This window comes from Arachis hypogaea, chromosome 18 (genome assembly GCF_003086295.3).
Source record: "Arachis hypogaea cultivar Tifrunner chromosome 18, arahy.Tifrunner.gnm2.J5K5, whole genome shotgun sequence".
In the NCBI taxonomy this organism is placed as follows: domain Eukaryota; kingdom Viridiplantae; phylum Streptophyta; class Magnoliopsida; order Fabales; family Fabaceae; genus Arachis; species Arachis hypogaea.
In genome coordinates, this window is record NC_092053.1 from 101,120,009 (window position 1) to 101,142,614 (window position 22,606).

Here is a 22,606-nt window from a genome sequence, read left to right on the forward strand (position 1 = left end):
CAGAGTATCAATTTCAAGAACTCCCTTCCTCATAGGCGTCCCATTACTCACAGGATTCCTTTCAGAAGTGTACATGAACTGGTTATTTGCAACCATGTCAATGAGTTCTTGAGCTTCTGCAGGCGTTTTCTTAAGGTGAATGGATCCACCTACAGAGTGGTCCAATGACATCTTTGATAGCTCAGACAGACCATCATAGAATATATCCAGGATGGTCCATTCTGAAAGCATGTCAGAATGATACTTTTTGGTCAGTTCCTTGTATCTCTCCCAAGCTTCATAGAGGGACTCACCTTCCTTTTGTTTGAAGGTTTGAACATCCACTCTAAGCTTGCTAAGCTTTTGAGGAGGAAAGAACTTGGCTAAGAAAGCCGTGACCAACTTATCCCAAGAGTTCAGGCTATCTTTAGGTTGAGAGTCCAACCATACTCTAGCTCTGTCTCTTACAGCAAACGGGAAAAGCATAAGCCTGTAGACCTCGGGATCAACCCCATTGGTCTTAACAGTATCACAGATCTGCAAGAATTTAGTTAAGAACTGAAAAGGATCTTCGGATGGAAGTCCATGAAACTTGCAGTTCTGTTGCATCAGAGAAACTAATTAAGGTTTAAGCTCAAAGTTGTTTGCTCCAATGGCAGGGATTGAGATGCTTCTTCCATGTAAATTGGAATTTGGTGCAGTAAAGTCACCAAGCATCTTCCTTGCATTGTTATTATTTTCGGCCATGTCTCCTTCCTTTTCGAAATTTTCTGTCAGATTTTCTCCAGATAGTTGAGCTTTAGCTTCCTCTTCAGAGTCCTTTCAGGTTCAGGATCGGCTCCAACAAGAATATTCTTATCCTTGTTCCTGCTCATATGAAAAAGAAGAGAACACAAAATAAAATATGGAATCATCTATGTCACAGTATAGAGATTCCTTATGCAAGTATAAGAAGAGAAGAATGTAAGAAGGAGAAGAGGAAAAATTCGAACACAGAGAGGGGGATGGGGTTCAAATTTTTGGGTGGAGGAGAAGTGTTAGTATATGAATAAATAAATAGAAGGAGATGAGAGAGAGGGAATTTCGAAAATTAATTAAATTAAAAAATAAAATTTAAAGTTAAATTTCGAAAATTAAAATTGAAATCACATTAAATTAAAAATTAAAACAATTAGTAAAAAAAGGGGAATTTTGAAAAAGAGGGAAAGGATTTTCGAAAATTAGAGAGAGAGAATTAGTTAGGTAGTTTTGAAAAAAATAAGAATCAATCAAAGAGTTAAGTGGTTAATTGAAAAAGATTTGAAAATCAAATTTGAAAAGATAAGAAGTTAGAAAAGATTTTGAAATTGATTTTGAAAAAGATGTGATTGAAATTTATTTTGAAAAAGAAATTTAAAAAGATTTGATTTTGAAAATTAAAGTTGATTACTTGACTAACAAGAAACAAAAAGATTTGATTTTAAAATTTAAAGATTGAACATTTCTTATTAGGCAAGTAACAAACTTAATATTTTTGAATCAATCACATTAATTGTTAGCATTGAATTCGAAAATATGGAATAAAAATAAGAAAAATATTTTGAAAATTAATTTGAAATATTCGAAAATATGAAAGAAAAATTGAAAAAGATTTTATTTTTGAAAAAAAAGATTTGAAAAAGATAGAATTTTTAAAATGAAAATTTGATTTGACTCATAAGAAACAACTAATTTTGAAAAATTTTGAAAAAGTCAACCCAAATTTTCGAAATTTTATGATAGAATAAGGGAAGGATATTTTTTTGATTTTTTGAATTTTTAATGATAAAAGAGAAAAACATCAAAAAGACTCAATGCATGAAAATTTTGGATCAAAACATGTGATGCATGCAAGAACACTATGAATGTCAAGATGAACACCAAGAACACTTTGAAGATCAAGATGAACATCAAGACTTATTTTTGAAAATTTTTTTAGAAAAGAAAAACATGCAAGACACCAAACTTAGAGATTTTTCATGTTTAGACACTATGAATGCAAAAATCCATATGAAAAACAACAAAAGACACAAAACAAGAAAATATGAAGATCAAACAAGAAGACTGGCCAAGAACAACTTGAAGATCATAAAGAATGCAATGCATGAAATTTTCGAAAATAATTTCTAGAAAATTAAAAAGATGCAATTGACACCAAACTTAAAACTTGACTCTAGACTCAAACAAGAAACATAAAATTTTTGGTTTTTTATAATTTTATAAGATTTTTTTGGTTTTTTTTTTTCAAAAAATATTTTGGGAGAAATGAAAAAGAAAATTTTTTTTGTATTATTTTCGAAAATAAGAAATAAAAAAGATTAAAATTAAAATAAAATTACCTAATCTGAGCAACAAGATGAACCGTCAGTTGTCCAAACTCGAACAATCCCCGGCAACGGCGCCAAAAACTTGGTATGCGAAATCGTGATCTTCAACAATGGCGCCAATGGCTTGGTGCTCTCAAACGTGAATCACACTTTGTCACAACTTCGCACAACTAACCAGCAAGTGCACTGGGTCGTCCAAGTAATAAACCTTACGTGAGTAAAGGTCGATCCCACGGAGATTGTCGGCTTGAAGCAAGCTATGGTCACCTTGTAAATCTCAGTCAGGCAGATTCAAAAGGTTATAGAGTTTTGATAATTAAAAGATAAATGAAACATAAACTAGGATAGAGATACTTATGTAATTCATTGGTGAGAATTTCAGATAAGCGTATAGAGATGCCTTTCGTTCCTCTGAACCTCTGCTTTCCTGCTGTCTTCATCTAATCATTCCTACTCCCTTCCATGGCAAGCTTTATCTAGGGCATCACCATTGTCAATGGCTACATCTCATCCTCTCTGTGAAAATGGTCCAATGCGCTGTCACTGCATGGCTAATCATCTGTCGGTTCTCGATCATACTGGAATAGGATTTACTATCCTTTTGCGTCTGTCACTACGCCCAGCACTCGCGAGTTTGAAGCTCGTCACAGCCATCCCTTCCCAGATCCTACTCGGAATACCACAGACAAGGTTTAGACTTTCTAGATCTTAAGAATGGCCGTCCATGGGTTCTAACTTATACCACGAAGATTCTAATATCTCGGACTCGGTCCTCTGTATTAGATATCTAAGAGATACTCATTCTAGCTTGTTTGCATGTAGAACGGAAGTGTTTGTCAGGCACGCGTTCATAGGTGAGAATGATGATGAGCATCACATAATCATCACATTCATCATGTTCTTGGGTGCGAATGGATATCTTAGAGAAGGAATAAGCTTGAATTGAATAGAAAAATAGTAGTACTTTGTATTAATCCATGAGGAACAGCAGAGCTCCACACCTTAATCTATGGAGTGTAGAAACTCTACCGTTGAAAATACATAAGTGATAAGGTCCAGGCATGGCCGAATGGCCAACCCCCTAAACGTGATCAAAGGATAAAAAGATAATCCAAAGATTCCCCTAAATACAATAGTAAAAAGTCCTATTTATGCTAAACTAGTTACTAGGTTTTACAGAAATGAGTAAATGATGCAGAAATCCACTTCCGGGGCCCACTTGGTGTGTGTTTGGGCTGAGCATTGAGCTTTACATGTGTAGAGGCTTCTCTTGGAGTTGAACGCCAGTTTGTAACCTGTTTCTGGCGTTTAACTCTACTTTGCAACCTGTTTCTGGCGTTTAACTCCAGAATGCAGCATGGAACTGGCGTTGAACGCCAGTTTGGGTCGTCTAAACTCGGGCAAAGTATGGACTATTATATATTTCTGGAAAGCCCTGGATGTCTACTTTCCAACTCAATTAAGAACGTGCCATTTGGAGTTCTGTAGCTCCAGAAAATCCACTTTGAGTGCAGGGAGGTCAGAATCCAGCAGCATCTGCTCAAGTCCCTCAATTTCAGCCAGAAAATACCTGAAATTACAGAAAAACACACAAACTCATAGTAAAGTCCAGAAATGTGATTTTTATTTAAAAACTAATAAAAGTATACTAAAAACTAACTAAATCATACTAAAAACTATGTAAAAACAATGCCAAAAAACGTATAAATTATCCGCTCATCAGTTGTCAAGTAAAAACTCACAGTAGAGTGAGGTCGAATCCCACAGGGATTGATTGGTTGACCAAATTTAATCAGAGGAATGTTCTAGTTGAACTAAATAGAATTAGATTGAGCATTGAAGAATTTAAATGGCGGAAAACGTAAATAACAAGAAATGTAAATGACGGAAAGGTAAATAGCTGAATGTAAATTGCATAAAAGTAAATGGCAGAAACTAAATTACAGAAAAGTAAATAGGAATGGGGGTAATGAACATCAAAGTAAACAGCAAAATATAAAGAATGGGAAGATAAGAATGGGAAAGCTCATTGGATTCAGGAGATGTTGCATTCTCCGGATCAAGTTCATTCTCATCTCTTCCTCAATCCATGCAACTCATTGATCTCTTGGCAATCTTAGGTTATTGAATCCCAATTTCTTGGAAATTCAATCTCTCTAAGCTATGAATGATTGCCCAATTCCTTGATCTAATTGCTCATGGGAAGAGATGAAGTACAATCACTGATTATACCACATGTTTTTCTAGATCAAAGTACCAGGAGGATTATATGTCACTATATCCGTCCAACCCCCAATATAGTCCAACATGAGAAAGCATTTCTAGCATGATTTTCTCATTCCTCTTCCAAGGCTTTGAGGAAATCCAAGTATGAACGATTTCTCTTCCAAGACAATTTCTCAATTAGATGAAGATCGAAAGCTTTCAAGCAAATCAAAGAGAATAAAAAGAAGAAGAATAACAAGAACTATGATTGATCCATTGAATTACAGCAGAGCTTCCTACCCCAATGAAGTGGGTTTAGTTGATCATGGCTCTGGGAATTTAAATTGGAAATGTAAATTGCATTGAAAGTATAACTAAGTACAGAGTAAATTCTGGGTGTTTACAATCCTGGATCCCCCAGGTCCCAATACCCTTTCTAGTTCAAAACTACCCATATATATACTACTTCTCTGATCCTTAGTTGAGTCTGCAAGTATCTGGATGTGGGCCCTTGAGCTCAGTTGAAGCAGTTAACAATCTCATTAGGCTTTGCTCAGCGTGCTGGAGGAGTTTGAGTTAGGCAGTAGTCACGTTAGTTACGCCGTTAGTGTGAGTAACGTGATCTATAATTTCCTGGCTCGAAGACGTTAGTGACACCAACGTGGTCACTAATATCCCAAAACCTCTTTGATTCACATTAACCCAGTCGTTAGTGGCACTAACGTGGCCTTTCCTACCCTTTAATCACGTTAATGGTGTTAACTTCACCATTAATGTCCAAAACTTCACTTCTTCCACGTTAATGCCTCATGTTAGTGGCATTAACGTGGCCACTAAGGTGTATTTTCTTGGCTTCGATCACGTTAATGAGGTTAACTTCACCATTAACATCCCAAAACTCCTCTTCTTCCACGTTAATGGCTCACGTTAGTGGCACTAACGTGGCCACTAACGTGGGCTTCCTTGGCCTTCGCTCACGTTAATGGTGTTAACTTCACCATTAACGTGCCAAGCTCTCCCTTCTTCCACGTTAGTGCCCACGTTAGTGGCGCTCTTCTCTGCTTCTCCTTACCTAAAATCAATCAAACAAATTAGATCACAGCCTTGCTCTAATCCTGAGATGATGCATCATTCATTACATCATTCAATCCTTGCATTATTCTCATGAAAATGTTTAAAATTCACAATGTTTGATTGAATCAAGATATGAATGCATACTCAGCTAAATACTTGCTTATTGCTTAAAAAATGCATGAAACTAACCTAAAACATACTCAAAATGGCTTGTGAAACTAGCCAAGATGTCTTGGCATCACAACACCAAACTTAAATCTTACTTGTCCTCAAGCAAGTGATAGAACATAAGAAAAATGAATGAGAATACAAAGAGATATAAGTCCTTATTGAGAGAATCTAAAACCTTGGTTCATGGAGTTTCATGCATGACAACTTAGGTTCATATTCTTGCTGGTTTCTAGGCTATAACATGCTCTTGAATACTCACTCTATTGCCTTCTATGAGATTCTTATTCTTGATCCTTAATCTTAGCTTTGTTTTTATTTTCTTTTTCTCTTTAGAGCTTATTGCTTTCTTTAGCTAAGTGCTCTGTGTTGAGGTAACTTTTTATGATAAGCTTTCAGCCAACACTCCCGAACCAGTTAGTTCAAGGTGCTAGGTGTTGAAATACCCCTAAAGACTTACTTACTCAAGCCTCTCCTCGGCACATACACATCACAGGCACATGGTTTATTATTTATTCCTGAGACCTTGGTGCCCAACACCTATTTGGGTTGCTAAATGTCTTGTGACAAACTTGCTCTTGATAGTGGACTTTCAGTCGATAATCTCGGGTTATTTAATCCAAGTTATCAAGTGATGAAGCACTCCTCAGAACCTAATCATCCAAGCATATCCTTGCACAAAAACATCACAGACACATGTCTCAGTGTTCAAACTATTGGTGCCTAGCTTTATTGCTTGCTACTTTCATTCTTTTTCATTCTTTTTTTTCTTTCCAGGATCTTTCTATTCATCTAAGTCTCATAAAATGCACATTAAGCTAATATTTCAAGAGATACTTTAGCCTTCAACCTTATTGATGAACCAACTTAGCTAACAATTACCACCACAAACACTAGGACTTTATTCTGCAAACTTTGGACTTCACTCTTTCTTTTTCACAACATTTTCTTACAATTTCTTTTCCTAAACTTAAGAACAAAGCATACACTTAAGCAAGGTGGAGTGATATGGTCACTCAAGCTAGCTGACAAGCCAAATTAAGCTAAAAGAAACTAAATGTAATTTGAAATTCATAAAAAAATTATGGAAGCATGTTCTATTTCATACATGATTTTCCTTATTTAAAGCTTAAAAAAGAAAAGAACTGCACCACCTTGTTTATCATTTGCCTTGTTCATGTCCCTCCACTTGTTTGTCCTTTTTCTTTGTTGCTCCTTCTTTTTGACCGCTTGTACCCCCTTGCCCTTGTGTCATCCTTGTCTTCTTCCAATCCTCCAATGTTTTTCTCACTGATTCATGGCTCTGCTCTGCTCTCTCTTTCTCTAGTCGTGCTAGCTCATCTTGAACTTCTTCATACCTCTTGATTCTTGGATTAGCATTGGTAGCTGCCCAACTAAGTAGCCGAGCCTAGCTTGAGTGTTTATATCATACCCAGCTCTACTTAGATAAACCCCTTCTTGGAATGCTCTGTACTCAACAAATGCTTCTATATGATCATGTTATCTTTGACGCATTTCATGAATATGTGCATCTTGGTGGGCTTGCATTTGAAGTAGTCTTTGGATGGCTTCTTGTTGTTGAACTTGCCTTTGATTTACCATGTTGATGGATTCACCAAGTTGTTTGCCTTGATCGAGTTGCTGCTCCATTATTTGCTTCTGTCACTCTCTTTCATAATCCATCATTTGGGATTGAAATTCTTCTTATTGGTTCATCATTTTCATTTAGAGGTTCCTCTGTTGCTCTTGGCTCTCTAGATATTGCCTTGATAATCTATCAATGGCTTCTTGGACTTGGCTCATGTCCAAGGTGACTGGGGCTTGTTCTCCCTAAGCTTGTCCTTTTGAGGCTTGTGGCACTATTCTTTTCTTTCTTTGGGGCCTTCATTGCGCTTGAGCAGGTGCAACATAGTTCATTCGTCGAGGAGTAATTAGCTTACCAACTGTCACCCACTCGTTGTCGTCATCCTCAAACACCACCTTAGCTCTTTCACACAAATTAAAGATGGTGCTAGGGTAGCCAAGCCAAGCCTCAGAATCATTCTTCTCGGCCATGGTTCGGATACCTTTTGCTATGAGTTCATGAACCTTGATTTCTCATCCTTTCATTATGCAATGCACCATAGTTGCTTTATTGATATTAACCTCCGAATTGTTTGAGCTAGAAAGAATAGACCTCCTTACTATCTCAAACCATCTTTTGACTTCTGGGATGAGGTCTCCTCTTCTGATGAACTTAGGTGCTCCATTGGAGTCCCTCACCCAATCGGCTCCTAGGACATAAATATCATTTACAATTTTGTCATGGTCAAGATCACCACTCATTCTTGATTGGTAACTTGCTTCCTCAAATGGTATAGCTCGTAGCTTGAGTACCCTCATGATGGACATTGGGCTAAAATCAACCACCACCGCCTTACATAGCTCTTGTAAGAGTCATCATTCTTGTCTTGTTAAACTGAATTTGCATAGAATTCTCTAACAAGAGTTGCACTCACTTTTGTGACTGGATCAACAAGGAGTTCCCACCTTCTCCTTCCAATTTTCTCCCTGATTTTTGGGCATTCATTCTCCTTGAATTGGAAGGCCAACTCATGTACTATCTCCTTGTCTGCCATCCATCCGAATTGTAATGCATGGTGCAAGGTTCTGAATTTTCTTTCATCAAAGGGATGTTACTCCATAGGCTCCTTCCTCTTTCTTCTCTTGGAACTTTATGATGCCATGGGTGATGAACCGAATAACAAGGATATAGAGGAGGGGGGAAAGTCTAGTGAGTGAGGTGAGTTAAGGGTATGGCTTGAGGAGGAAAATAAATGAGCGATCAGGGTGCTATCTATAAGAAAGAGGTGTGGAGGTGTAATGATGGAGGGTAACCAAAGGTGAAAGGTATGAAGGTAGCTTGTAATGAAATAAGAATTGGAGTGTAGAGGTGGGCAATGGTTTCGGTTACAGGAAGTAGAGGCTATGTATATTAGAAGGTGGTGGATAAATGGAGGGTGGAGATTATCATTGTGTGATGAAGATGGATGGTGTGTGTGTGTAAAATGGTATGAAGGCAAGGATTGCCACTTTATGAGGTAGTTGGGCTCGGTCATCAAGGGTGGAAGCTATTGCACACCAAACTAACTAATGCTTGCATGTATCACTTCTCAGGTCTCCTGAACCCTAAACCCTAAACCCTAAACCCTAAACCCCTAATTTTATTAAAAATACATATACTAGTCCTAGCCTTTCTTTTCAATCGAAACTTTAAATCCCCAAAACACACCTTCCTAATCCTAATAATTACTAATAGCTACCACTCACCCCCCAAAACCCTCACCCAACGAAGAAAGAAAGAAAAGAAAGGGGGAAATCAGAAACGGGGAAGAGAGGAGAGGGGAAGGAGGGAGAAGACGGCGTCGGTGGGCGTCACTGCCACCGTCGCCGCCATCGTTGTTACAGCGAGAGAGAGAGGGAGTGATGTCGTCATCGTTGTGCCGCCGTGCTCGTCACTGCCAGTCCAGTCATCGTTCGTGCCTGCCGTTGAAGGAGACGCCAATGTTGCCGCCATCCACGCTTATCATTGCCAACCATCGTCGAACTGCATGCACCATCATCAAGGTCTTCATCACCGTCAATGGAGGGTCATTGCTGAGGGGCAGAACGTGAAGGAGAAGGGAATAGGAGCTGTCGTCAGAGCTTCCGCGGCCATCGCTAATGCTGATCGAGGTTGCCAGCGAGCCGTGTGTTGCCATCAGGTTTGTCTTCTCCATTGTGATGCACCGAGATGGAGATGACTCGCGCAAATAGAGAGAGACATGATAGAGCTTGCATTGATCCGCTGTCGTGGTGGTTGTTGCACCTCTGGCCATCTTGCTCATCGCTGCCCAGTCCAGTCGCCGTTCGTGCTCACCGTTGAAGAAGACGCCAATGTCGCTGCCATCTATGCTTGTCACTGCCAGTCGTTGCGAAACTGCATTCACCATCATCAAGGTCTTCATCACCGTCAATGGAGGGTCGTTGCTGGGGAGCAAAATGCGAAGGTAAAGGGAGTAGGAGATATCGTCGGAGCTTCCGCGGTCATCGCTGATGCCAATCGAGGTTGCCGGTAAGCCATGTCTCGCCGTTAAATTTGTCTTCTCCATTATGATGCACCGAGAAGGAGATGACTCATGCAAAGAGAGAGAGACATGATGGAGCTTGCACTGAGCCGCTATCATGGTGGTTGTCGCGCCTTTGGCCGCCGAAAAACCGCTGCTGGAGCCCCTATTTTCTTCTTGGTAAGCGTTTTTATTCTGGAACTTTTGAAATCAGTGTTCTGTTATAATCCATTAGAAATTTTGAGATGTTGGTAATGTAAGGTCGAGTTCTAGTTATTGCTTGTTACGATTTAAGTTATTGCTATTGCTTTGGGAGCGGTGGTTGCGGTTGTCGCTGCTACGGGCCGATGAAAAGGTGTTTTGCACGTTTTATAGCTTTCAGGTTTCGACTATTTGAGGTAGGTTCAGTTTTTTAAAGTCATTTTATTTTCAAGAATTGTTACAAGTTTATATTAATGCGAAAAATGTAATTGCTTGCCTGGTTGGTTGTTATTGAAGTGGTCGCTTGATGGTTATATTGGTTTCTTGATTGCGTTAGACTCATTGAGAATTCTGATTTATTAATTTATTTTGTTAAATTGATGGTTGTTGAAATAATTTTAGATTTGTAAATGTTTTGATATTAGAATTGATTTTGTTGATTTATTGGAAATAATTTTGAGAATTGAAAATAAGTTGATATTTAGAAGTTTGAATTTCATTTGATTTTGGAAAAAGATTTGAGATTTGGAAATGGTTTGGTTGGAACCCTTGAAGGGTGGCAAAAGTCCTAGTCTTAGAAGAGATGCTGCCAAAATTTTTATAAGTAATTACAGGTTTTATTTTGGTTTATTGATGGAAGAATTATGTTTTGGGTATTCGATTGATTGGAAATAAGTTTATTGAATTGATATGAATTCAAGAATGATATTTTGAGGATTTTTTTAATGAAAGAAATAAAGTAATGTAAATGTGTATTTAAGAATGGAGGAGTTTTCGAGTCTTTGAAGAAACATTTTGAGACGTTTTAGAGAAGATGAAGTATTTGAATTTGATTTTGAGAAACGGAATGATTTTTGAGCCTCTTGGCAATGTTTTATATAAGAATGAAACTGAAATTGGTTTTGGTTTAAATGATTTGGTTTTGGTTTACATGACTTGGTTTTAATTCCGATTCGATTATGTTTTATAGTGAATGTGAATGGAATGAGATTATGATGGATGTTGTGAGGACCGTGGTTTTGTCTCGCTCAAGGATTTCGCAAGTTGAGGATGAAAGATTCCCTCTCTTGTCGTGGTATAGATGTGGGGAAGGTGGAAGGCATTCTCCTTCGTATTATTTTCCCCACATCTTTCTCTCGTTGTAAGGTAGAAAGGCACACTCCTTCTATGTGGAAAGGCACTCTCCTTCGTAATTCCTCTAAGAGAAGATGGAAAGGCACTCTCCTTCATTTGTATTCCTCCTGGGGATGCGCAACCTAGAGACAACGTCCGGGTTAGCTACCAGATGTGTCGGGTTCTAGCAGTTTAACTGATACGTGAGCTCACAGCCAGTAGGACAAGCATGCATCATACTGCATTTCTTTGCTTTGTCTAGATGTGCTTAAGTGTTTTGGTTTGCCTATTTGATGAATTTTATCTAACTGTTATTTGTGGTACTTACTGTAATTGCTCTCTGATTGTGTTTTCCTTGTATTGTTTATGCCTGTGATTGATTCTGTTTTGAGACTTAGTTTTGATGGTGATTTGATTTAATTTGGGCCGAAGGCTGAGCTAATTTAATTTAGGCCAGAGGCTGAGTTGATTTGCTTTGGACCAAAGGCCGTGGTTGGTTGGATCAGTGGTAAGTTTTGGTTAAAATGGTTTCTTAGTAAGCGGTGAAATGTATAAAATGTTATTTTGCGTGAAATTCTTTATAATAAAAATATAAATTTTAAATTTGGATAATGAACTGATTAGTGAAATTAAAAATAGTTTTATTTAAAATATCTTTTTATGACAATTCTTAAAAAGCCTCTACTGAGAACCTTCGAGGATGACGTTCTCACCCCCTACAGACTTTTCCTTTTCAAGACGGACGAGGAAGCTTGCAGAATTTTTGTTAAGTTCTTAGATATGCTATTTCTGTTTATATACATTTGTTATAGATTTTTCTCGCCTTCATTATTATATTCTTGTAAGAGGATAGGAGTCATGACTATAAGGACATGTATGTATTAATATTTGTAAGTTGCTTGAGTAAGAAGTTTTGTATATATATGTATTTTCTTGTTTGTTTTCAAGAAAAAATATTTCCATTTTTTTAAGAAAACAGCGAAACGATTTCGAGTTAAAGGTCCTATTTTATTATTAAATATATGAAGTCTCTGTAACACTAAAGAGTGGCGTAGCCGGAAGCATGACATTCTGATAGTTAGGGTGTTACAACTGTCCTCATAACCAAAGTACCAGATAAACTTTTTGACCGAGAAATCTGAGAAGAAAACATTAAAGATTGGCTACTCCACCTCTGTGCTCACTTGGCCGAACCTGCATGGAGGGACAATAGCTTCACTGTCGACTTCTTCCGAACAAAAGTGGCTTCAATGTGAAGAGGAGGAAGATATGAACATGCATGGATTTTTTTATTGGAGTTAGGGATTTCAAGAAATCGAACGCCAAAGATTCGGGGGTTTCACGGTTTCTTCCTTTCTCACTCTCTGTTCTCTTTTCTTTTTTCTTGCAAATGAACATTTTCATGGCTAATTAGGTACTAATGATGATGGTTTAGGGGAAAGGTGACATAGGGGGGTTTAGGTGTCATGATTTGGGGCAGTTCAAGTTATAACTATCTTAAACGGATAATTACCAATGTATATCTATTAAAACACAAGTAATAATACATGGGGATTACTATATATAAGTTACTAATATAAATGACATTTGTAACATAATGATTAAAATAAATAAAAATATATGATGAAGCATTAGCAATTCTAAGTTCATCAAGGAGTACTGATATTTACTTATATCGGTGAATATTGAACTCGATAATAATAATTATATTATTATCTAAACTCTATTATGGTTATAGCACATAAAATAAATCAATAACATAATAATAAAATTATATTATCATTTATTTTATTTGCAAGGTTCAAAAATGACTCATCAAAATAAAAACTAAGTACTGAAACATCAAAACGTCGTTTAGTTATGAAAAATCAAGGCGTTACAATAAGGGTTTGTTTACAATTCAAGTTGTTTTTGTAGAATTCATTTTTCCCTCGCCTTTGTTATTTGAGGTTATTGTTCTTTTATAGAGGGGCAGGTATTGTATTTGAATTTATTTAATATCTATAATGTATTATTAATAGTTATGTGAGTATATTGTTTGGATACATATTTTGTCCTTTGATAAAAAAAATATTGGCTTCTCTTATAACAGGTAATAAGTTAACATCGTAAAGGCTAAACATTAAATAGATAATAAAGAAAAGTAGGTCACTAACGCCTTACTTTTAGCATGATCATGACGTGCTAGAGGTTGGGTTATTACAGCCATTCACTAACCCTAAACCTAATTTATCTAATTTTAATTTGTTATGTATTAAAAAATTTGCAACTAGAATGTTTGTATTAGAGATTTAACTATTTTTCAGATTTAGTTCATGTATTAGTTTAGATTTAGGGGTTTTTAAGTATGTTTTTATTTAGGGTTTATTTAATTTATTTATTGTTGTTAATTTTCTAAGTTTATTATTATTTGAGTTAATTATTTTCTGAGTTAATTAGTTGATTGTTATTAATTGTCTGAGTTATTGTTGTTAATTGTCTGAGTTAATCTTAACTTGTTTATTTTCTAAGCTAATTATTGACTTATTGTTTATTGTTGTTAATTTTCTAAGTTTATTATTATCTGAGTAAATTATTTTTTGAGTTAATTAGTTGATTGTTGTAAATTGTCTGAGTTAATCTTAACTTGTTTATTTTCTGAGTTAATTATTGACTTATTATTTATTGTTGTTAATTTTCTAAGATTATTATTATATGAGTTAATTATTTTCTGAGTTAATTAGTTAATTATTGTTAATTGTCTGAGTTAATCTTAACTTGTTCAAATAATTGTCTGAGTTAATTATTGTTAATTGTCTGAGTCATCTAATTCAGAAAATCAGCAACTCAGAAAATTTAAAAATTAACAAAAATAGTATTATTAACTCAACAATTTGAACAGGTTGAAAAATTGATGTAGTCTCCAATTTGAACAAGAAGAAGCAATTCCACAGTACAATAAGAAACCAATATTACAACAAAAATGAACAATTAAATAAAAATAAAGAAAAAAATAAAGAAGTAAGAACAACCTTCTACAGTTTCACAACACAACAGTTGAGCAATCATTAACAAAATGTGTTTTCAAAACTCAAAATAAAAAAATAAAGAGAGAGTCATGTATCTAACAGAGGTGACCAAGGCTGGAGGGAGAAATAAGGGCTGGAGGTGACCAAGGCTAAGCTCGGTGGAGGGACAAATCGTGGTTGGGGGCAGCACAGCTAGAGGAGACACTGGAGGTTACATGACAGAGGGAGAAATTGAGCTTCAAGAGGGCAATGGAAGAGCACTAAAGGATGGCATTAACAAGATAAGAGGCAAATGTCGCTGGATGAAGCAGAGGAGGAAGCTACGATTGGAAAATAGACAGAGAACAAAGGTTGGAGCAGAAGAGGACGGTAGCAACGACACCCTCTAGCAGAGGAAAGAAGTTTAGGGATAGAAAATGTGGCTACTAGGGCTGCTATTAAGGTTGGGTTTGAGTCAGAGAGAGAAAGAGAGAGAGAGAGAGAGAGAGAGAGAGAGAGAGAGAGGGGGGAGGGAGAGAGATGTAGGGATGGGTGTAAATCAAAATAATGCCATTTTTGAGCGGTTTACCACCGAACCAATAACCCTTAAAAAATCGGCCGGTTCTAGCGGTTCACCGGTTAACTATTGGTTCAACTGATTTTTAGACCGAATTTTTGCTAGGCGATTTTCAACTGGACTGGTCAGATGACCAATTTTCGATTAACCCGGTCGAACTAGTCAGTCCGGTTCGATTTTCAGAACTATAATAATTATATACTAGAGAAAAAAATTATAACCAAAAAGTAAATAAAATGAAACAGCAACATCCAATTATCTTATTTAGATTTATTTGTATAATAATGATAACAAAATATCAAATGAGGTATTTACATAAAGAAACAAAATCACTATCACTCATAAATCATTACAATTAAAAAAAATACCTTATACTTCACTTTGAATGAAAAGTGGATGATCAATAGGAGACCCAAAACTATTAAAATCATTTATAAAAGGATCATGTATCTCTAATTCATCTCATCATTTTTTTGTCATAAATAAGAAAATTGTTACTATATTATAATAACCAATATAATACTCAAATACGAAAAACACCAACATTTACTCACAATACTAGCTAAAAAAAGTAAAAAAAAAAAAATAGTATCTTAAAGCAACCAAACCAATATAAATTATAATGATATAAATCTAATATCTAATTCATGTAATAAAAAACATTACTCAAATCTTATTAATATCTACAAATATGAAAAAATATTGAGATCGAAATTAAAAAGAGTATAAAAACAAACATTTTCCCTTACAATATGAACTTCAATATGAAATAATTTTATTTTTTCTAATATGTTACTATTATTAACATTAACAAATGATATAAATGATTTGATAAACAACAAATACATTAACTCATAATAATATAATAATACTTGATAGTATACCATTTTTTGTTAAACCATCAACATGTTTTGTTATATTTAAGGTTTAATTATTCTGTTAGTCCTTATAGTTTTGCGAAATTTTCAATTAGATCCCTATATTTTTTTCTTTTTAATTGGGTCCATGCACCAAATTTTTTTTCAATTAAGTCCCTCTTGGCAATAATTGGCTTAATTGTATAGGGACCCAACTAAAAAAAATTGGTACAGTGACCCAAATAAAAAGAAAAAAAGTGTAAAGACCCAATTAAAAAAACAAATTAGTGCAAAAACTCAATTAAAAGGAAAAAAAGTATAGAGACATAATTAAAAATTTCACGAAACTATAGGGACCAACAGAGTAATTAAACTTATATTTAATTCTCCTACTAACATATAAGACAAAACCAAGCATAACAAAACACAGGTGAGAGAGACATCCTAAAACATTTACACCATTAACAAAAACAGAAAAGAGAACATCGATATTTTTTTGCAAAATAAAATATAAATAACACAAAATAAGGGTAAATAAATTATAAATTATTTGTCAATAACTCAAGAATAATTCATACAAAATTAGACAAAATGATAAAAGGATAATAATTTTAAGTAATACTATTTCCATTAATTCATCCATCGAATTTATATAAAACATAAATATTAATAAAAAAATAAATAACATGGACATAAATAAGCATATCTAATTTGATAACATGTCTTTGTTTTCTTTGTAAACACTCTTTTCTATATAAACTTACAGCAGAACATAACTAAGACATCTCAATAATACTTGTATCATAAGACAAATAAATAATGAACTTAATAGATAAAACAAAGAGTACTTTCTTTTCAGCTTCAACTGCATTCATTTGGTCATAGAGCAAATAATAAACTCCTCAACAAAGAACCAATTCAAAAATGAGAATATCTCATCTAAAGAATGAATATTTATTTCAACATATCTGATCAAAACTCAAAAGCTTGAAATAACAAATCACCTATATTTTTCAATAATAATTGACCTACACAACAAATAGCTATTAGGCATCAATATAAGCATAGTATAATAGATACGATCCTGTCAATTCACTTACCATAAATAACGTCAATATTTCAATCATTCATAATAAGATGACTTTATTCATTTTCTTTTATTCTTTTCACCAATATTGTCATAAAAAGAGATAACATACATAAACAAAAATAAAAATAAAAAGAAAAAAAATAACAGATAAACAAAGAATGTCAAAAAGAAGAAAAATTAGTTTTGAAACTGTGATTTTAAACTATAAACTATAATATAGTAAAAGATGTAGCTGCTGCATTTTATTCATCATTCACATACTTACATACACATATAGATCAATATATCTTATATAATATTGGAGGCTAACATAAAATCTACAATCTAACTAAGTCAAATGCCCCATCCGCCTGATACTATATCTACTCACTAGCATAATAACCATTAAAAAAGAAAGCTACTTACAAAAAAGATAACCCAACCTAGCCCAACATTCAATTCAAGTTTAACAATAGGCAACTAAGAACCTATGTGTCAAACATCAAAGAAAAAAGCATAACTTCACTATACGATACAATTTTTTTACACATATTAAAAAGTAAAAATCTTTGTAACATCAACTTAGCATGTCTGTATGAAGATTCTATTGTAGATTTTACTGCCTCTAACTACCTTACACATATATTACATCTTATAAAATAAACTACCATAATATCAGGTATCAGCAGCTCCCAAGACAACTACTTCACACATCAACAATCTTGAGAATATTTGAGTTGAGACCAACCCCATCCTCAATCAACTTTTTTAAGTCCCTATTCAAGTTTCTTTTAATCTTCAAACTTTTACAGATATTCTCGGTCACTTCTTTCTTGACGACTCTAAGGACCCATCAAGAACACTGGATAGTACTTCCTATAAAACAAAAACAAAAAAGGTTCTATTTATATTTAGATATTTATATATTTACATAATATGCCATTATATATTGAAAACATAAAAACTACACATAAATTAATTAATCTTATTCCATCTTTGTAATAAATCAAACATATAAAATAAAACTACCATCATAACAACTTATATCAATTTCAATCATAACAAAACATTACCGTGGTTTCTTTAATAGGTGAATATAGTAACATTTCAATTCAGCATGAAACTCCTCATCAAATCTATCAGTCACATCTATTCCATTCATTTTTCTTTTCAACACATCAATATCAGCATGGGTATCCTCTTGTCTAACTACTTAAGAATCTTTTTCAGCAAAGAAGTCTATCAATACTGGGAGTTCCTTTTTCACATTTGAACATTCCCCTTTTCGGAAAATACATTTTTCCAAAAAATTTGATGATGCCTTCTTAAAAGGGAAACGTTCAAATCTATCAAACTTAGATTTTTCCAAAGATTTATCCTACACAACAGACCAACCAAATTACAAACCAACTATAATATAATAAAAAAAACATATTACAAACCATCACAAAATTTGACTCGTAATAAAATCAAACCTTCATCACAGACCCTTTTCACAAGGAAAGTCTTAAAATATTTGTCAGCACCAATATTTGTAGTATCTACCTTTAGCAGGAACTTCTTTCTAACCAACTTTTGAAAAAGAACAGGATAATTATCTGCACCTACAACCTATTTGTAACAAACTGAAACACTTGATTAAATTTGAAATAATAAATACACAGAACAATTTTTTACACATACAAGAATAAACTAAAATGAAAATAACAACACAAGAAACACATATAACAATAACATACACTTGCACCTTTATAAACCTCGTAACCAAGACTAATGACATCTTTCGAAAAAAAAGAACAAAAACAAACTTTGGAGTCATGTTGATTACATGATGATCACAAAGTAGTAGACACCGACTTAAGGTTGAATAAATAATAATAAAAAGAAAAGAAACACAATAATGTTTTTCACAAAAGAACTTCATACAAAAATAGAAATAAAGTCTTTTGAGAGAAAATAATAAAAACAAACTTTGGAGTCACATTGATTACATGATGATCACAAATGTCAAAATAGTAGGCACCGACTTAAGGTTGAACAGCCACATGCACAAATTGAATACCATCAAGGTCCTTCATCAAAAACAGCTATCTGCACCTCAAATATCATAAATAACCCATTCTAAAGTTTTTGAAAATATAAAATTCAATTAGTATCAGAAAAAATATATCATCAAAAATAGCTATCTCCACCTCAAATATCATAAATAACCCTTTCTAAAGTTTTCGGAAACATAAAATTCAATTAGTATCAGAAAAAAATAAAATAGTATTTCTTCTTTCAAAAAATGTTTTGTTAGGTTAGAACTAAATACACCTCATTATTATCTTGAAGCTCCTCAACAGTACATTTCCTAATTAAACATATGAAATCTTCCTCTAAGAAAATAATTTTCCCTTCTTTCGTAATGAACAATGGTTGAGTACCATTCATAGCTGTTAAAACCGGTGAGCTATCTCCACCTCAAATATCATAAATAACTCTTTCTAAAGTTTTTGAAAACATAAAATTCAATTAGTATCAGAAAAAAAAATATATCATCAAAAATAGCTATCTCCACCTCAAATATCATAAATAACCATTTCTAAAGTTTTCGGAAACACAAAATTCAATTAGTATCAGAAAAAAATAAAATAGTATATCTTCTTTCAAAAAATATTATGTTAGGTTAGAACTAAATACACCTTATTATTATCTTGAAGCTCCTCAACAGTACATTTTCTAATTAAACACATGAAATCTTCCTCTAAGAAAATAATTCTCCCTTCTTTCGCAATGAACAATGGTTGAGTACCATTCATAGTTGTTAAAATCGGACTGGACCGGCCAGTTCAACTGAAAAACCGGTGAACTGGATCATATACCGGTCTGGTCCGGTGCTTGGACCATTTAAGGTGAAGAACCGGTACGAACCGATCAAATTTGTCTTAAACCGGTGAAAACCGGTCAAACCCGTTAAAGACCGGTTTGACCGAACCACTCAAATGGCGAATCTATGATGCACCAGCATTCTGCAGTCCATCGTGCTCCAATGCGTGTGTACCATACGATCCTCTGATTTTGGAATTTAAAATATCTCCAAAATGGTTGAGTTGGGGTTCGAACCCCTCTCCTCCAAATTTGAAAGATCATTAACAGCCATTAGGCTATAATGCATCTTATTAATACAAATGTAAATTATAATACATATAGCTATCTTTCATCAAATAATTTATTTTAATTTGAGTTATAAATTCACTCATTCATAAATTAATTATATTTTTGTTTAACAATAATTATATACTCACTTATTTTTTCTTTTAATAATTATATAATACTTATTAATATAAGTTTTTTAATAAATACTTGTAATATATAATAGTATAAAAAATATAAACTAATTAATAAATTATTAAAATTTGAAAATAATAGTTATTTTAATATATAAACAAAATAAAAATATTTATGATAGAGTAAAAATAATAAAATACTTATTTTTCCTATTCTATATTATTTTAGAATAGCTTGATTATTCTTAAAACGTTAGTGAAGATATGTATTTTAAATTTTAATTTTAAGTTTTTGACTATTTTATAATTTTTATTTATGTAGGACCGAGTTAACCGGTTCAATCAGTGACTCACCGGTTGAACTAATGACTCAGTAGTCTGACCGGTTTAATTACCGGTTCAATTCTGACAACTTTGGTACCATTAATTCCTTGCTCAATCATACTAACCACCACCAAACAAGTAAGAATAACAAATAAATAATTAAGAATGAAGTAAATATCTATCATATGTTATCCTATATAATATACTGAAACAAAGCCAACTATGAGTTATGTAAAAAGTATGAACCTATTTTTCAAATTTAAAATTATTTTAAAAATAAAATAACAATAAAAAATAAGAATAAGCATACATAATAAACTAAACAATACAACACACCATTTATGTTCAGCTTTATGTGGGTGATTTATTTGTGTTCATAGAATACTATTGTTGATATTTTCTCCTTGACTACTATTATTAGAGCTGGAGTTGATATTTGTTACTTGCTTATTTTAAATGAAAAAGCTACATGAAGGAGGAACAAATGGATGTTATCTCTTGTGTTGGTGCTTTTGATTACTTGTGACGGGTCTAATTGCCTAATTTCTAGTGTATTTTGCTTATTTTTTAGTCAACTGTATGATATTTGAATTTTGTGGGTTGTATAGATTTGTGTTTTTGCTTTCTTTTGCATATTTTTTCATACGCATATTTTCATCTCGATATATTTGAGCACTTATTTCCAAGACAAGTTTGCTAGTTGGTGGACGAAATTGTGATTACACTTTGATTATGTAAAATTCATTGCTCTTTCTTTCCCTGGCAATGGCACCAAAAACATGATGCCACTACCATGGTTCACAACTTCGCACAACTAACCAGCAAGTGCACTGGGTCGTCCAAGTAATACCTTACGTGAGTAAGGGTCGAATCCCACGGAGATTGTTGGTATGAAGCAAGCTATGGTCACCTTGTAAATCTCAGTCAGGTGGATATAAAATAGTAATGGGGTTTTCGAAATTAAATAATAAAAGAGGGATAGAAATACTTATGTAAATCATTGGTGAGAATTTCAGATAAGCGCATAGAGATGCTTTCGTTCCTCTGAACCTCTGCTTTCCTGCTGTCTTCATCCAATCAGTCTTACTCCTTTCCATGGCTGGTTTTATGCAAGGGCATCACCGTTGTCAGTGGCTACATCCCCTCCTCTTGTGAAAATGGTCCAAGATGCCCTGTCACGGCACGGCTAATCATCTGAGGTTCCCGATCATGCTGGAATAGGATTCACCCTCCTTTTGCGTCTGTCACTACGCCCAGCACTCGCAAGTTTGAAGCTCGTCACAGTCATTCAATCATTGAATCCTACTCGGAATACCACAGACAAGGTTTAGACTTTTTGGATTCTCTTGAATGCCGCCATCATTCTAGCTTACACCACGAAGATTCTGATTAAGAGATCTAAGAGATACTCATTCAATCTAATGTAGAACGGAAGTGGTTGTCAGGCACGCGTTCATAGGGAATGATGATGATTGTCACGTTCATCACATTCAGATTGAAGTGCGAATGAATATCTTAGAAGCGAAATAAGATGAATTGAATAGAAAAACAGTAGTACTTTGCATTAATCTTTGAGGAACAGCAGAGCTCCACACCTTAATCTATGGAGTGCAGAAACTCTACCGTTGAAAATACATAAGTGAAAGGTCCAGGCATGGCCGAATGGCCAGCCCCTCTGATCTAAGAACCAGGCGTCCAAAGATGATTCCAAAGATTCAAAGATGATAGTACAATAGTAAAAAGTCCTATTTATAATAAACTAGCTACTAGGGTTTACAGAAGTAAGTAATTGATGCATAAATCCACTTCCGGGGCCTACTTGGTGTGTGCTTGGGCTGAGCTTGAGTGTTACACGTGTAGAGATCATTCCTGGAGTTGAACGCCAGTTTTGGTGCCAGTTTGGGCGTTGAACTCCACTTTGCAACTTGTTTCTGGCGCTGGACGCCAGAATTGGCCAGAGAGCTGGCGTTGAACGCCAGTTTGCGTCATCTAAACTTGGGAAAAGTATGGACTATTATACATTTCTAGAAATCCCTGGATGTCTACTTTCTAACGCAATTGGAAGTGCACCATTTTGAGTTCTGTAGCTCCAGAAAATCCATTTTGAGTGCAGGGAGGTCAGAATCCAACAGCATCAGCAGTCCTTCTTCAACCTCTGAATCTGATTTTTGCTCAAGTCCCTCAATTTCAGCCAGAAAATACCTGAAATCACAGAAAAACACACAAACTCATAGTAAAGTCCAGAAATGTGAATTTAACATAAAAACTAATGAAAACATCCCTAAAAGTAACTAGATGCTACTAAAAACATACTAAAAACAATGCCAAAAAGCGTATAAATTATCCGCTCATC

At 34.3% G+C, this 22,606-nt stretch overlaps 1 non-coding gene across 1 annotated transcript; it reads left to right on the forward strand.

Annotated features, from left to right (window-relative positions):
• The first annotated feature begins 229 nt into the window (after nt 1–229).
• Nucleotides 230–333, forward strand: LOC112774034 (small nucleolar RNA R71). Its single transcript, XR_003188547.1, has one exon. It is a non-coding gene; the product is annotated as a small nucleolar RNA R71 (small nucleolar RNA).
• The last annotated feature ends 22,273 nt before the right edge of the window (nt 334–22,606 follow it).